The 16,253-nt window shown below is 47.1% G+C and overlaps 1 protein-coding gene across 4 annotated transcripts in view; it reads right to left on the bottom strand.

Annotated features, from left to right (window-relative positions):
• The window catches only part of LOC138504507 (protein FAM169B-like), a 398,462-nt gene that overhangs the window by 284,699 nt on the left and 97,510 nt on the right, over positions 1–16,253 (bottom strand). Inside the window, exon 1 of one of the 4 annotated variants that reach the window (XM_069625055.1) lies at positions 14,796–14,930. The exons of the other annotated variants lie outside the window; for them this stretch is intronic. The gene's annotated coding sequence lies outside the window, so the exon portion shown is untranslated. Of the gene's footprint in view, positions 1–14,795; positions 14,931–16,253 lie in introns of those variants that run through there. 4 annotated transcript variants of the gene reach the window in all.

Raw genomic sequence — 16,253 nt, 5'->3', positions numbered from 1 at the left:
GGAGTGATTCAACCCCAAGGGGAGGGAAGGCTGGTATCCACAATCTACAAAAACCTCCTGTCAGACACTACCACCCAATCAACAGCCCCAAGAACAAGATGGGAAAAATCACTAGGAACCACGATCCCAGACCAAGACTGGTTTTACATCTTGGGATAGACCAGAAGGTATCCTTAAATTCACGCTATAAGCTGATACACTTCAATTACCTGCACCTGGTGTACCATACCCCAGCTAAGCTCCACAAACAACAATCAACGATATCAGCATCATGTGAACGATGCAGTGCTCCTACAGCTGACTTCATACACCTTGCCTGGGAATGCCCATCAATAAACCACTTTTGGAGCAAGGTATTGGAGCAGATCTCTACAATAGTAGGTGAACCGATCGAACATAACCCCATGATTGCAATGCTAGGCTTCACCAAGAACATACCGATCTCAGTGAGGAAGTTGACCGGACTACTTTTGGCTCTGGCTCGAAGGAGGGTTGCCATGACCTGGGGGCGAGGCCGTTCCCCCTCCCCGCAACTGTGGCTAAAAGTCATAGCCTTCTGCCAAGATACTGAATCAAACTTTATTAAGACTCTGCCCCTCCACGTAAGGCCCCCAGACATATGGAGACCCTACATTAGCTATTTACTGTCCGCTCCGGAATGTGACTCTCCGCACAGCCCACCAAAATAAGCAACGTCTTACTGCTCCCTGAGCCTCCTCGGTTGGGGTCCTGCAGCGAACCTTGTGCATACTTATACAACTGTGCTATATCCTTTTATTGTACCATTGGGGGGAGAAGGGGAACGAGAAACATGTGGCGCACTGTTGGTATTAGTTTGTTTTGATTTTTTCGAAAAACCCAAAAAAAGTTTAACCTTTTTTTAAAAAGAAACTTAGATCAATTTAGCCTTGAAGACCCATGAATGTCCTGTTTAGTCTCCCAGCCAATAATCTTAGAGGTACAGATATCAGTAGACACTGGAGTGGGAGTACCAGTAATTCTCAAAAGGATTGAGTGTCGAAGAAGTAACCATAGAGGGCCTGGCACTAATAGAAGGGTTAAGGGAATCAGCCAAAGAAATCGAGTTAGTCATTTGGGAAGGTGCCACACGTCTAACAGTAGTAGCCCCAGCCAATGGAATATTGGTGGTAATAGAAGTGCCCTTACCACAAGCCGGCAGAAAAAGGACGTCATTTTTGACTACTGGACCCTTAAAAGTGCCTCTGTGGATTTAGATGTCAAGCTAGGCGGGGCTTGGGCAGAAATCGATATTGGATTAGAATGGACATTCTCAGAACAGACAATAGGTACCAGATGCCTTGTCCTAACTTCCAACCTCTGAATCAGACTAGTGGATTGATAAATCATTGTGTGGAGGGGTCCCCCCACCCCCAAGATCACAGGAACACTCAATTTTCTGAGAAGGACCAGCCCCCCTCTCCACAGCCAGCTAAGAATTGACCAAGGATATACTACCAGATCCAGGCTGTGAAGAATTAAGATCTATAACAGTAGCCACCTGGGGCATGTCCCTAAGATGTTTTAAAACAGAGTTAGAAGATTTCCGTTTAGGGGCAGGCTGATTATTTGTCTTCTTTTGTTTGATCTTTTTCTTCTTTTGCTTTCCTGAAAAGAAAATATTATTCAAAGGCTCCTCAACAACTGTGCTAATGTCCTCCACTCTTATCAAAGAATGGAGAATCTAACAGCATGATACACTAAGGCGTGAAATACACTCCATCAAAGGAGTTCCTACTCAACACTGTAGAATTATTGAAACCCTGAGCAGAATCCACCTGGACCTAACACATACTCTCACAAGAATCTGCCCCTGGCCCCTCCATATTATTGATAACCTGTGATCTTAACCCTGGAACAGGGGGAATACATTGCGTCTGAAGAGAACGCTCTGTATTGAACCCGAGCTCCAGTGACTGTACACTTTTATCCAATGAGACGTGCTTAACTGCATTGCCTGAAACAATGTCCTTTACATTATCGTAAAGCCTCAGAGACTCAAAAATTAAGTGCAAACCAGATATGGAGGCTGAAGCAAGTAAATCTGAATGGTGGAGAGCTTCGTGGAGGTGCAGTCTGGCAGTAATCTCTGTTTCCTTGCTGTAAGAAGCAAGTCTTTTTTCCCCGCTAGAAAAGACAAAGCCAAACACACACAAGATTGAAGTTCCCGGACCTCCTTGTGAACAATGCAATACGATCAGCAGACTTGCCGAAAGTCTCACACCCCCCCAATGCCCCCACTGAGGTCCCCCACAAACATTCCTTACCCCTGGACCAAGGCCCGGCTTGTGATCTGCTCGGCCCCTCCGAGCGTCGGACCCTGGCTGGCTCTGGCAGCGTTCCGCTCTCGAGGCGGGGCTCTTCCTCTTCGCCCCCAGTGTAGTGCGATTGTCTGGAGGCTTGGGGGACCGAGGGGGTGGGGTGGTGGACGAGGGCTTCACCTGCGACCCGCCTAGCTCCTCTGGGCGATGGCCCTCGGCATGTCTTGGCGGCGGCGTGAGCCTGGGAGTCAGGATCTGCCTCTCCAGCACGGCCTGAGTGCCTGGAGGATCGGGGGCCTGAGGGAGGGGAACCCAGGGGGGGCGAGGAGGCGAGTTGGAGCAGCCCACTGGGTCCACAATGGCGCCATCGGTTCCGGCGGTGCCAGGGTGTGTGGGTGGGAGCACCCCGGAGGACGATGAATTTGCCCGGGCTCCCCATGTCCTGCTAGCTCTGCCCACAGGAGGAGGCTTGTCTGTTGTTGGTAAGGCAGACGTATGCACAGAAGAGTCCCCTCGGCCACACATGGAGGAGAAACTGACAGAGAGCCAGTGGGAAAGCATGAGAAAGACCCCAAATGTTCAAACCCACTGAAACCCTCTGCAAGTGGGAACACCAAATTCATTGAAAAAACTCACCAGAAACAACATGTGTTCCCATCTAAAATCACCAAGGCAATAATGCCTAAACTACTCCTAAATATCAACAAGGAAAAAGAGTAACTCGAAATGGATCATTTGCCACACGCCTATATCCAATCACAGACTCTGAGATTCACCCAGTAATAGCAAGGGCGGAACTACCGAGCCCACATCAAAATTTATCAGACCCAAGACCAAACAACTTACTTAATACAACAATAATTAACTCAGGAGACTCAGATGACTTGGACACATGCAATCTCAATATACTGAGAGACCATAATTGGGCAAAAGAACGTATTGACTCTGCATCGGACAAGCACTTAGAAGAGTCCAACTTGAGTGAGTTGAACAGTGAGTCGACCACAACTCAAAACCACCTGCCTTGTGGGTCAAACACAGAAATGAACACCCCTGCTCCGAAACTGAATAAACCCTTTGAAACTCAATGTTCCTTAAGTAATAGACAGAAAAAAAACACTTCATCGACGTCATCAACACCTAACCATCGAACTTCAACGAAACCCCAACACAGAAAACTTGGCTTAACTCAGCCTAGCACAAACAACCCAATAGGCAAGTTCTTCAACAAACTGGCGAGAACTCAATCTATAAGCCAATTTGAACTATCAGATGCTGAAATACTAGAGTGGATTCCATCATCACCCTGTGAGAAACTCTCCAAAAAATCAGAAACAGAACTGACTCCTATAAACGTTCCATCTGCTGGCCATTCCGGTCTACTCCATGCAAAGGAAAAAGCGATAGAGAATCCTCCAAACCTTCAGAAAAAAATTCTCCTGGCAAAAAAATTAGACATCATTGCCATAATGTCTACGGTGACCTTAGCCCTGGCGCCTTTCGGAAAGCTATATGAATCCCTCAACAAAACTTTTAAAAGACCACACATTATTGCTAGCATCTGTAAGCTCAAAACTAAGCCACTTAGAAGGCTACTTAATGGCTGCAGTAGCCTGGAAGGAGAATACAAGAGATCAAATAACAATGACAGACAAACAACAGACTCCTAGCATTCTGCAGGACTATCAAAGACAAGCGGTTTTTCATTTTTAAAAAAAGTCCTCAACCACAGGCACCCAAACCTCCCGACAGAGCACTCCTGAAACAATCATAGAAACAAACCCATCAAAGACGCCTAAGGATGGCTACCTGAGAGATGCCTTAACAAGCAGTTCTCAAAAGAACGCGGAGAAAACTCAAGTGAATAAACCAACTAGTGTGAATGAAAAACCACTCGAAGAAGAGCCTACTAAGAACAACTCAAGAAAAAAGGAGCCACACGAAAAGGACAGCCCGGCTCAAAACAAAATCCCAAGAGGTACGGTGAAAGAAAAACCAAAAATCTTATACCTTCACTAGACGCTGGGACAAACGGACCTAAGCTTACTGGACAGACCTCTCTTAAAAAACAGACGTCAACTTCAATACCTAAAAACCCAAAAACACAACAAACTCAGCTGCAAATGGAGTCTATCGTAAAGCCAAAAGAAACTATGACCAAATGGATAACAATCTTAGAAAAAAAAGCCCTAACAAAGAAAATGCAACGTCCCAAAGGAGTGAGGGGCTCCACGAAGAACACAAAGATAATTCGATAGATCTATTGGACTTTAGCGTTTATTCAATCGAGAACTCAGAATCAGAAATTCCACGTCCAAAACCAAAAAAAAGGAAGGTGTCATTCAGGGACGAAGAACTAACCATGGAAACTTCGAGGCGAAATGGTCCGGAACACAAAGTAATGCCTCAAAAAAACAAGGAAAAAGGCAACAAGAGGCAGTGGGCCTACCATGAAAGGAGCTCCTTCACTGACTTCCTGGCCAAAAATTAAACAAAGGCCTTCCCACTAAAGAAAGGTACCATATCAGCCACAACACACCGAACTCAAAACATGAGATAACCCATACTTTTCATGACTAAAGGCCCAACGAAAGAACACCTAGTAGTGAATGGAAACGCAGAGAAAACCATGCAAACGCAAGGCTTAACGAAAGAACGCCTAATAGCATCAGGAAAAACAGAGAAAACAACTCAAACGTCAAGGAAACCAAAGCAAAACCTGCTTATCACAACGACTGAAGACATCACCCCTCTACCAAAAGCGATAGCTCGGAAGCCAACCTCTTCGACAAAAACAATAGACATCAACAAAGAACTTCCAGCACGTCTGTATTTCCCAACCAAACAAGAACGTCAGCTCTCTTCACTCATAGAAGCAAGTCAATGCGAACACTGAAACTGGAAAAACAGTCAGGCTCAAGAGAGAGAATACTACTAAACAGTAGAGAAACGTTAATACTGTTTGAAAAAACTACGAAAGAGGACCGCATTCGAACCACTGAAATAAAGGCGGTCGAATTTGCTCACAAATGATGCACAGATAGCATCTTCTTGCATATTACATCTCACTCAGTGAAGACCCTTTTGTTGTCAGTGGCTGGGGACCTCATGAAGAGGGGATACTTAGTCCGAGAAACAACTGTTGAAGAAAGAGGTCTCGATTTTCCTATCACAAAGAACACAGAGAGAGCTAGACACAACGGGAGCATGACCGAGCGGGGGAAAGACCCGACCAACACACCATTAACTGAAAAAAACCAGACACAAGAAAAAGCGAAGAGAAATCAAATCCCGGGAAAAGAAGAGGTGACCGGTGACACGGCGGAAAACAGATCAAGAAAACCGGTTGGACCAACCTACTTGCAAACTAACAATGGAAAGAACAGAGAAATCACAACTCCAAAAGAACTAACAGAAGGACAACAAAAAGTTAACGAGAAAGAAACAAAAAGGTGGTCATGGATCCCTACCACGCTTGTTCGATACTCAAGGAAGTATCAACCAACTGAAGCGGCCATGAGCATTAACACAGAACCATCCGTGGAGAAGACGGTTCCTCAAAAACTCACTGTTAGCTCATGGAACACCCGAGGACACATTCACCTTACCCAGGCCGGAGAGATCAACATACGCCAATTTGACCTCCTAATCCTTCAAGAGACTTGGCTTCAGCTACCTCCTAGCATTGACGGCTTCAAGATTCATCTTTCACCAGCACATAAGGGAACAATGGGTCGCCCGACATTGGGCCTCCTAACAGCTGTCCGCACAGGAGGGAGCTTGCGAATAAACAGAACTCTGGCGTCATATGCTTCCATACAAGCCACTATCTTAGAATGGGATAAAAACAGGAGGCAGTCAGTGAGAAACAAGTAAAAGCTTATACTTCTTCTCAACATCTACTGGAACCCTGCAGCGATCTCCACCAAAGATTTTATAAACAAGGTTGAAACAATCCTAACTGACGCAACATCTAACTTCAATGTGAATCACACATTGATTTGTGGCGACCTAAACGCCATCTGTCCAGGTCCAGGAGGAAGACACACAGTAAGCACTTTGTACTCAAATCATAGCCTACAAGCGAAGAAAAAATGTTGTGCCTGGTCAGAACTAATGGATTCTCGAGACCTGCCCAACCACAATTCCTTGGACACAGCTTTCCCACCTGCGGCGACATGGGAAACATCAGGAGACAAAAGTACCATAGATTACATCTTCGCTTCAAAGGAACAGTATTCCTTAACGGAATCATTCGAGGTAATAAAAACTACCAGAAGCGACCAGAAACTACTCAGAGCAACTCGGTCCTCATTCAAAGAGATGCCAAAAGAAATGCAACACCAGCTGGAAAAAAATGCCCAAGGAAATCGGCTAAAACTGACGAAAGAACCCATTACTTCCATCACAACGGCATACAACCAAAAGAAGGATCCTGAAACTGAAGAACAAAGACTGGTATTCATGGACTACTGTCCACTCCTAATCCCTTATTTACTACCCAGGTCTCTGAGAAAAGGTCAAGACCATCAACATCTCCACAAATTCAATGAGGAACTCAGAGCCAGGAAAGCCCTGCAAAGAAAAGCTTCAAGATGTGCTAAAAAACACCCAACTAAGAAAAACATAGCCCTTGCATTACAACGAATAAAAGGCTACAAATTGTGGCTGAAAAACCATCGAAGGAAGCTATATCAATACGACGCAGAGACTATGTTAAGAGCAATATGCGGAAGATCTTCCAAAGACTTCTGGTCTCTAGTCAAAAACGTAACAGCGCTAACAGACACAACCATTTCAAACAGTGTCAGTGAGGAGAAATGGGTGGAACACAATCAATTTATTTGAAACTAATGAAGAAGACGAAGCGACAAACATCGCCGAGAGCGGCTGGTCAATCACTTTCAACAAACCAATAATCCTGAAAACGATTTAAAAAAACTAAAAAACTCAAGAGCTCGGGGCTCTGACGGAATCTCAAATATTCAATTAAAACAGGACCCTGAAACCCGGGCAGCTCTAATGACGGAAATATTCAACAGATGCCTCGAAACAAGATCTATCCCGGAAACCTGGAAAATGGCCAACATCGTACCAATCTTTAAAAAGGGTCTGAAGAGCGGAAGAGCGAACCAAAGAACTATATGCCAATAGCCCTATTGGATGTCATAGGGAAGCTATACGGATCACTGATTCTGGATGACCTGCAAGAATGGCAGAAAGAAGCTAAAACAACAGACCCATTCCAATTTGGTTTCGAAAAAAACATGGGAACATCTATCAACATTATGATGATCAGTATTTTAAAGGCAAGAGCGTGGGAAGGGAAGCTAACAACATTCATAGCTTCCATAGACTTGTTCAATTGGGTAAACAGAAAAAGACTGTGGAAGAAACTAGAAAGATCACAATGTCCTACTTCCATCATAGTACCAATCAGAGCCCTACACAGTGAAACCTCAGTGCAAGTGCAACTAAACGCGGCGGCCGGTCTGTTGTTCAAATCAATAAAGACAGAAAGAGGGGTCAAGTAGGGTTGCACTTTGGCCCCGGCACTGTTTAAAGCTTATATGGCCGAGATCGTGGACTCAGAAAACGATACTCAAACTTTCCCTCCCACAATAGGAGGCTCCAAGGTAACAAGGCTCCTCTACGCCGACAACATAATCTTGTTGGACCAAACTGCCCTTGGTCTACAACGTCAATTAGACAGCCTCTCAGCCTATTTAAAAAAAAACCATTTGGACATTAACACAAACAAAACGAAGATTATGATCATCGAAAAGTCAAAAACATCGACAAAAAAACACAACTGGTTCGTAAACTCAGAAAAACTGGAACGGTAGAAAGCTTCACATACCTGGGGGTCAAAATCAGCCGCAGTAAAATTGAAATTTCCATGCATGAACATCTCTTCGCAAGGACAAAAACTCTTGCAGCCTAACCCTTGACTTAGGACAGAAAGTACAGCAAATTTTCGCTACTTCCAGTGATAAACTTTTCCTAAACAAAATCCACACCGGCGATAAAATACGGAGCCGAGGCGATGTTACAACTTCCAGCCACATTATGGAACAGTCTCGAGGGTCTATTTTGGCGTAAAGTATTGAAGCTGCCATACTCAACACCAATAACTAATCAGACGCAAGCTAAGTTTATCATCAATGAAATACGTGATTAAGAGAAACTGTCTCCTATTTATGGGAAAAATACTGAGAAGGCCTCGTCTGCAAATCCTAAACATCATCTACAGAGAAATGATCAGTGAAAAGACCCAGATGTTAACTGCTTGGTACAAAAACCAACTCGATCTGGCAGAAAAAGAAAAAAAAAATCAGGTGTTCGGAATGGGACATCGAAAGAATTCCGGATAAAATTAAGGACAGACTGAAAACCCAAGATTGGATCGAAACACTTGACAAAGCAAGTGAATACACATCCTCGTCACATCTGACATTCAACACTCAAAAGATAGACTAGGTGAGAACTTATTTAAAGAAATCTCCGAACAAATACCTTCGAACAATCTTCGAAGGTACGTCCTAAAGACAAAGTCCAGCACTTCCGAAAGCAATCCGCAAACAACATCTGTCGCTATTGCTCAGTGCCGCAAAACATCGAGACAGTGCGACATCATCTTCATTACCCAGGTACAGAGACATTAAGAACAATCTACCTCCGATCACACAGACTAAAACATCAGACAACAACTGACAAAGTCTGGTGGAATCAGATGATGAGCGGGGACTCTACATCTCTGACAATGGCAACAGGAACATTTTTGCATAGCCTGGATTTGGACGGAAAGGCCTTAGACCAAAAAGTACATGGAGAGGACAAAGCGGCTTGAATACAAAGGGCCTCATTACAAGTACACCGGTCCAGAGTTAACGGTGCCGGTAAAACCATACCGGCACCGTTTCCACGTCCGCCCAATCATGACCCGCGGCCCTGGAAATAGCACCTCCTCAAACAGCAACCACGGAGTTAAGGGTCCCGTAAAGTCCACCTGCACGGAAACCCCTCCGTTACCAGCAACACGAAACACCGCGAGCATCACAACTAGCGCGGACATGGAAACACTGCCAGAAAAATGGCATTAAAACCGTGATCACGGTGGCGGTACCGCCGTCACCGTGAACATGACGATAAACAGTACATGCTGAACAGAATCAGGGCACAGGTGCACCAAATCAGCCCAGCTGGACCCAGCAGCACACTGGGAGCCCACAAAAGGGCCACACCCAGCCCTACACAACACATAACCATGCAGGCAGCAGCTATAGTAGCACTTGGACTGGGCCTACTCAACCAACAGGCAGCACTGCACATGATGGCAGTAATGGTGCAGAGGAGGAGGCGGAGGAGGCGCAGGCGCCAACCCTGCACCTATGGCAAACCCCATTGTGCAGCCGCCACAACCCTGCAGGCAGCCTGCAATACCACGCATCAGGCCCTCACCCTGGAACCTTACCCCAGGACAGATCCACATACTATACCGGCTGGACCGCCCAACAATCCTGTACATCACTGGCATTATTGAGGACGACATCAGCAGCCACAGACACCCCCACTGCCATACCCCCCCACCTGAAGATTGTGTCTGCGCTGCATTTCCTTGGCACTGGCACCTATCAACACACGGTCGGTGAGCTGCACGGCATATCACAACCCTGTTTCTCGAAAATCCTGGTACAGGTACTGGATGCCCTTTTGCGCCATGTGTCGGTACACATAGCCCTACCCCATACTCTCCCCGAGGTCATTGCCACAAAGTTGGCCTTCCATGCCATAGCAGGCATGCCAAATTACATAGGTGCACTTGACTGCACCCACATTGAGCTGACAGTACCACGTGCAATTGAGATGGTGTTCCGCAATAGGAAACAGTATCACTCACTGAATGTACAGATGGTATGTGATGCCACGCTACTGATTACACACTGCTGCGCACGTTTCCCAGGCTCAACCCATGACTCAATGGTACTGCGGAATTCCACGTTGCCACGGTACATGGAACGCTATGCCGGACAAAGCACATGGCTATTGGGTGAGTACAGCTGACAATGCTCTGACCCTGTTGAAGCGTTATGTATGTGTCCAGGCCAATGAGCAATGCGAGTGTGCCGCTGGACCGCACATGCATCACCCACCCTCCCATCTACCAAATAGACAGCAGATACCAAACATCACAAAGGAAGACATGACAGGTCACCACAGTGTGCCTGTACACACCCTGCCACAGCCCATCCTGTCACTGTCCCATACACCTTGTGCCACTGCAGACACCCACCCACCCACAAATGGAACACTGCCCTCCCAATGCACGAGATGCCTGTAAATGAGACGTCGTGCATTGACTACTTCAGTACAGTGGAGTCACTGCCATGTGTGCACATCACTGTACTATGACATATTCACAATCCAATGGTCACCCGCAGGGCACAGTACACATGCACATAAATGTGTAGGCTAATATCCAGTTGGGGACATCCACTGTGATGCCCAATGAACACTTCAAACCACTGCATGGCACATATGCATGAATGAACAATGATACAAGATAGCACAGCATCAGATTAAGACATGATACCACTAACACTGACATGTCCCCCCATCTTCATCCCATGTAGGTGATGCTGGATATGCACTCACGCTATGGATGATGACACCTGTACGGAGACCAAGGAACAGGCATGAAGAGCCATACAATAGGGCACATGTCTGCACACGTGGAATGATTGAGAGGACATTCGGACTGCTGAAGGCCCGTTTCTGCTGTCTGAGCAGATCTGGGGGGTCACTGCTGTACAGCCCAGTGAAGACAGGTAAAATCACGCTCGTATGTGCCATGCTGCACAATCTGTGCGTGCGCAGGAACATCCCAATGCCCCCAGACGCAGATGGGGATGGGGATGGGATGGCACCACCTCCCACTGGGGGTCCACTTGATGGCCAAAGAGCACGGGATGAGCTGATTCACATTTACTTTTGAGACACAGCACATTCACAGCAATGCATAGAGTGATGACAATAAATGATTTGTTGTACTGCAAATGAAATGATAGATGTCCACACATGTATGTTTTGCTTTCAAATGATGATATATTGATGAATTCACAACAGGGAAGGAGGTGAAATGGTTTGGGAAGCTGTACACCCGAGCCCACCCACCACCCAAACGTACCCACCCCCACCCAGGCCCCAATGTTCAAACACCCAAAACAACCTCCCCCACCACCCAAATGTACCCACCCCTCACACCCTTCAAGTCCACGTGTGTCCTGCAGTGCCCCACACACATATCGTCACTTCCGTGTGCACTTCTGTGCCTGTGCATCCTTGCCCGAGAGCCCCGTTAGCCGACTTGAGCGCCTCCTTGGACTGGCAGTAGTGGAGCTTGATGGGGTGGTGGTATTTGATGGCACAGAATCCGGTATGGATGGCATCCGTGCAAGATTTGCCTGTTGCCCAATCAAAATGACCTCAATGAGCCTGGAGGTGTTATCGTTACCCTCCCGCACATGGCGTGCCAGGGTGACTATTGTGCTTGCAAAGCATCCAATAGACCTTGAGAGGCGACGCACTGACGTGCTATAGCACTCCCTCTGCAGCCTAGATTCTTCAAGCTGCCTCTCCACCAGCTGGGTGAGGGTTGCCTGCTGCTCCCCCATCCGCTGCATGCAGGAATTCAGCTCTGCCATGGATGGGGTGGGTGACCTCATGGGACTTCTGAGTGAAGTGGGGTTAAACTCCAGCTGATGGAAGGAACCCAGGTCATCAAATGTGGGCGTCTCCCCCTGTGGCCCAGTATCAGAGTGCTCTACCGGTGCACTGTTGTCACTACAGGCCGCCTCCTCTGCAGTGCAGCTGCCTTCTGTGTTGGTTTGGGTGGGCATGGTGGATTCCCGTGGCACCTGTCTTGCCTCAGGCAGCGTGGAGACGGTGGGGATGTCAGTGGTGGTGGCCGGCACATCTGTTGCAGTTTGTAGTGGGGGCAGAGATGCCGAACTGCTGGCAGCATCCTCTTGTGTGGGGGCGGTGGCTTGGGCACGTGCCGGTGCTGATTGCCTGGCCTGTTGTGCAGTGTCACCGTCACTGGATACGGCTGTGGGGACACAGAGGACATGCAATTAGTGTTGTGGTGGTGGCTGATGGGCGCATCACATGCATCATACAGGTTGGTCATTGTATAGTGTTTGTTACATGCATCTGATTGCTGGGAGTATGCATTGTTGTGATATTGGGTGCCATACGGATCTTGATGGGTCCTTTGGCCAGTCGTGCACTGCCTGGGGGGGTTATTAATGGGTCCTTTGGGCCAGTCATGCACTGCCTGGGGGGGGGGTTATTAATGGGTCCTTTGGGCCAGTTATGCACTGCCAGGGGGATGGGGGGGTTATTAATGGGTCCTTTGGCACTGTAATGCCATCAACATATTCTCATATGGCATTCATGTTTGACCACTTACCAGCATCTGCAGGTGGGCTCACTCCTGCCTCAGCCTCCCCGATCCCATGAATGCCCTCAAGGTGGAGGACACTGCTGCAACGCTCCTCCCATGCTTGCAGCCTCAGTGGAGAAGGGGGTCCTCCACCTGTCCCACTGCTGCGTTGGCGGTGTGTGAAGATGAGGTTACGAACCCTCAGCCTGAGGTCGTCCCACCGCTTGTGGCAGTCCTTGACGCTCCTCACTGTCACGCCCACAGCGGTGCACTTGCGTGCTGCTTCCGCCCACACTTCCTTCCTCCGCTGCTGTGTGACACGCCGTTCATCGGCACTGAACAGCATCTCTGCATGCTCCACTATGTGCTCCACGAGCACAGTTAGCTCCGCCTCACTGAAGCGCTGTTTGCGCTGCCTCTGCACTGGAATCCTGGCAGACATGCTGGTGGTCCCTTTTGCCTTCTCACAGTATGGATTGTGCTTGTGCTTACTCTGGATGGCAATGGATTGTGCTTTATATGATGGCCGCCTCTCTGTTTCTGTTTTTTGGCGATCATGTTATTTCCAGTTCCGTGGCGACGGAGGCGGACACAGGTTTTGCGCTACTTGTGGCAGCGCTATGTCCATTTCCGTGGCTTTTTCCGTGACGGCGGTAACGATGTTTCCACGTCCCTGTGGTGCGCGTGACCGACAGCACATAATCGGACGGTCTTTCCGCAACCTTGCGGACACGGAAACTTTATTACCGCCGTCACGGAATCACCGCGATCCAAAGCTGCCAGGTTGTAATGAGGCCCAAAGTCTCTTTCAGTAAAGAAAGAAAAAGACACTACAAAACAAAAAACAAAACAAGTTTGTAAAAATTGTTAACGATTAAAAACAAAAAAAAAATCTGAATGGCAGAGAGACAAAGTCTGATTTTACACTGTGTATTTTTCCCAGTGTCAAAAACTGTGGGCTGAAAAAACCCTGCATGAGTCGAATGACGCTCTGAAACTTTTTTTTATCCAACACAAGACTGGGCTCTCCAACATAAGAATTAGATCCACCACAAACCAGATAATAAACTATCATGTCCTTACAAAGTCTCAAACAAAAGACTCATTCAATATAACAGAGTCCTCCAAACAAGGAGAAGAAGGAAGAACTGTCAAGGCCGTGGGATTAGATCTGTCAACCTGGGATATTGGCTGAATAGCTAGGGGAGAAACTGTAGAAATAGGCCCATCGTCACTAGCAGACCCCTCTAAGCGTAATACCTGGGCATAGGTTGAAGTTTGCTCAGTGTAGGCACAAACATTATCTTTAGAAGCTGGAGGGTACCTTGACAGATTCTTTGTTGTCACTTGTTGCACAGAAGTAGAACCCATGACCGCCAAAGACTCAATCATCTCCGCATGAGGTATTGAGGAGGCCATCGGAATGGTCTGAGATATCACAACAGGCAGTGCACAAGTCAAAGAGGGGGAAGAGACCGATATGTCCCCCATAGAACAATGCACCTGCTTAGATTTTCTATGCAGCACTTTTGCCAACTAGTAACCTCTTTACCAGAAACAAAAACAAAAAATACATAGAAGTAAACCAAAATAAAATACACCGATTCACCACCGCCAAAATTGGTGGGCTATCTACTCAGAATAGCAGGATGTTTAAAAGCAAATAACTGCCTTTATGTGGCACTCCGAGCTTAGTGGACTACTGGCCCTACAATCGCCCTGGACAACGACAGGGAAATCAAACCTTAGATGGTAAAGTAACAGGTCTCAAAGGGCCACAGCCCAACAGTCAACAGAAAACAAAAAAGTAATGGCCTTAATATACAGTACACGAGGCTCAAAGGGCTGTAGCCCCGGAGTCACTGTGGAAAACAAATTGCAGAATGTACCTTTGATGTAAGAACTCTGAGTTTAATTTTTTAGCCCTCAATCAATAATAACGATTGTGTACTGCAGAGTATTGCCTCAAGTGCTTATCCCTGCCAGATGTAGTGGGTCGTCAGTTGGTCGAATTCAAAATAACAGTAGAAAACAGAAAGGCAATAATAGGTTAGACCTAAGAAAGGACTTACTTGTCTGCAAGCCTAGCAGGAGGTAGGCTTAACTACCCGTAGAGGACAAGCCTCGAAGAAAGCCCAGTTGCTAACAGGAACGTGAGGAACAGGCTTGCGCACGGCTAAATAGCAATGATCCAAGCACCTCAAAATGAGCAGGGAAAACAAAATGCAGCTTTCGCACGTAGCACAAAGCCATGAAACACTGAGCACTCATCCACACAGTCTCTAGCTCAGGCTCTGCCAACACAGCTGATTTTAATTTCGCTCGCCGGCCACGCTGGTGCTCGCTGCACACCGCGCTCTCCCGGACGTCTGGGAAAACTTTCCTCCTCAGACTTCATCTCAGCTTTTATTTTTTTACAAAAGTTTGAAAAGCCAGACCGTCCAACCCCAGTGAGCCCTGCATGAACTGCCAGTGTGCTGCAGCCTCTGCTACCTCCGCTTATTACATCCTCCTGTCCATTAATCTGGGAGGCAAGTTTTAGGGAGATGCATCATTGTTATGCTTAATCCCCTCTCCTAGTGAGATCCCAAGCACTTTTTGCTGGACTGCTGGGCATTTTGTGTTGTTCTCCGGAATGAGGGGAACCTTTTCTCCTCATCCATTCTTTCTTGTTCTGATCATGGGAACCCTGTTCTGTATGTTTCACTTTATTTAATGGAGTCATGCTTTCCTTCATTCCTTTTTTAAAGGCATCCGTGTTTCACTTTTGCAGCACACAGCACCTTATGTGCAGTGTTGCTTGGAACCCTTTGGGCTCTCCTTTTTATTTTATTTTCCTGGAGAACAACTGTTCTCAAGGTTAGAGGGATACCTGTTATCCTTGTTAGCTTTTACTTTTGAGAGATCAGTACACACCACCCTGTGTGGAGTGCTGGGATAACAACCCTAAAGTTATGGCTGGTGGCAGTGGGCGTATTCTACTAACCTTTGTGCAGTTTTCCAACGCAGGCTGTATTCACAGTTACGGCTATGTACAGGGGGGTCACCTTCATCCCAACATGGTGGCTCCTTTCTTTTTTTCACCATTTGTTGTGTGGTTGTTCTTTCTTTGTCCTTCGTCTACTATCCTGGGAGGGGATGGTCTGATTTGAATTTGGTCTTCGGCGGGAACCCTTTGTGTAGCCCGCTGAGGCTCCAGTGTGTCTGCAAGAACAGGAAGCACGCTTATTGTCTGCGTGGAAGACTCTTTTACTCATCCCCGTGCAAAGCAACGCCTTGACCTGGAAAATACAGCACAAAGGCTGAAGCAGGACGGCAGCAGAGCTTGCTGAAGGTGAGACCTGCATGGTGTATGAAGCGTTCATTGTGTGCAGCAAATGTTTGGCACCCGCCCAAGCCTCACCAGGTGACTCTCGTAGCGCTGCATGCCACTTTACTGCAGTTTTGGAGAGAACTGAGACACTAGAAGCATGCAGAAATGCAGACCTGCATGGTGTATGAAGCGTTCATTGTTTGCAGCAAATGTTTGG

This window comes from Ambystoma mexicanum, chromosome 11, assembly GCF_040938575.1.
Source record: "Ambystoma mexicanum isolate Mex_15411 chromosome 11, UKY_AmexF1_1, whole genome shotgun sequence".
NCBI classification, from domain to species: Eukaryota; Metazoa; Chordata; class Amphibia; order Caudata; family Ambystomatidae; genus Ambystoma; species Ambystoma mexicanum.
Note: the sequence above shows the minus strand (reverse complement) of the source record. Positions and strands in the feature narration are given on the sequence as shown.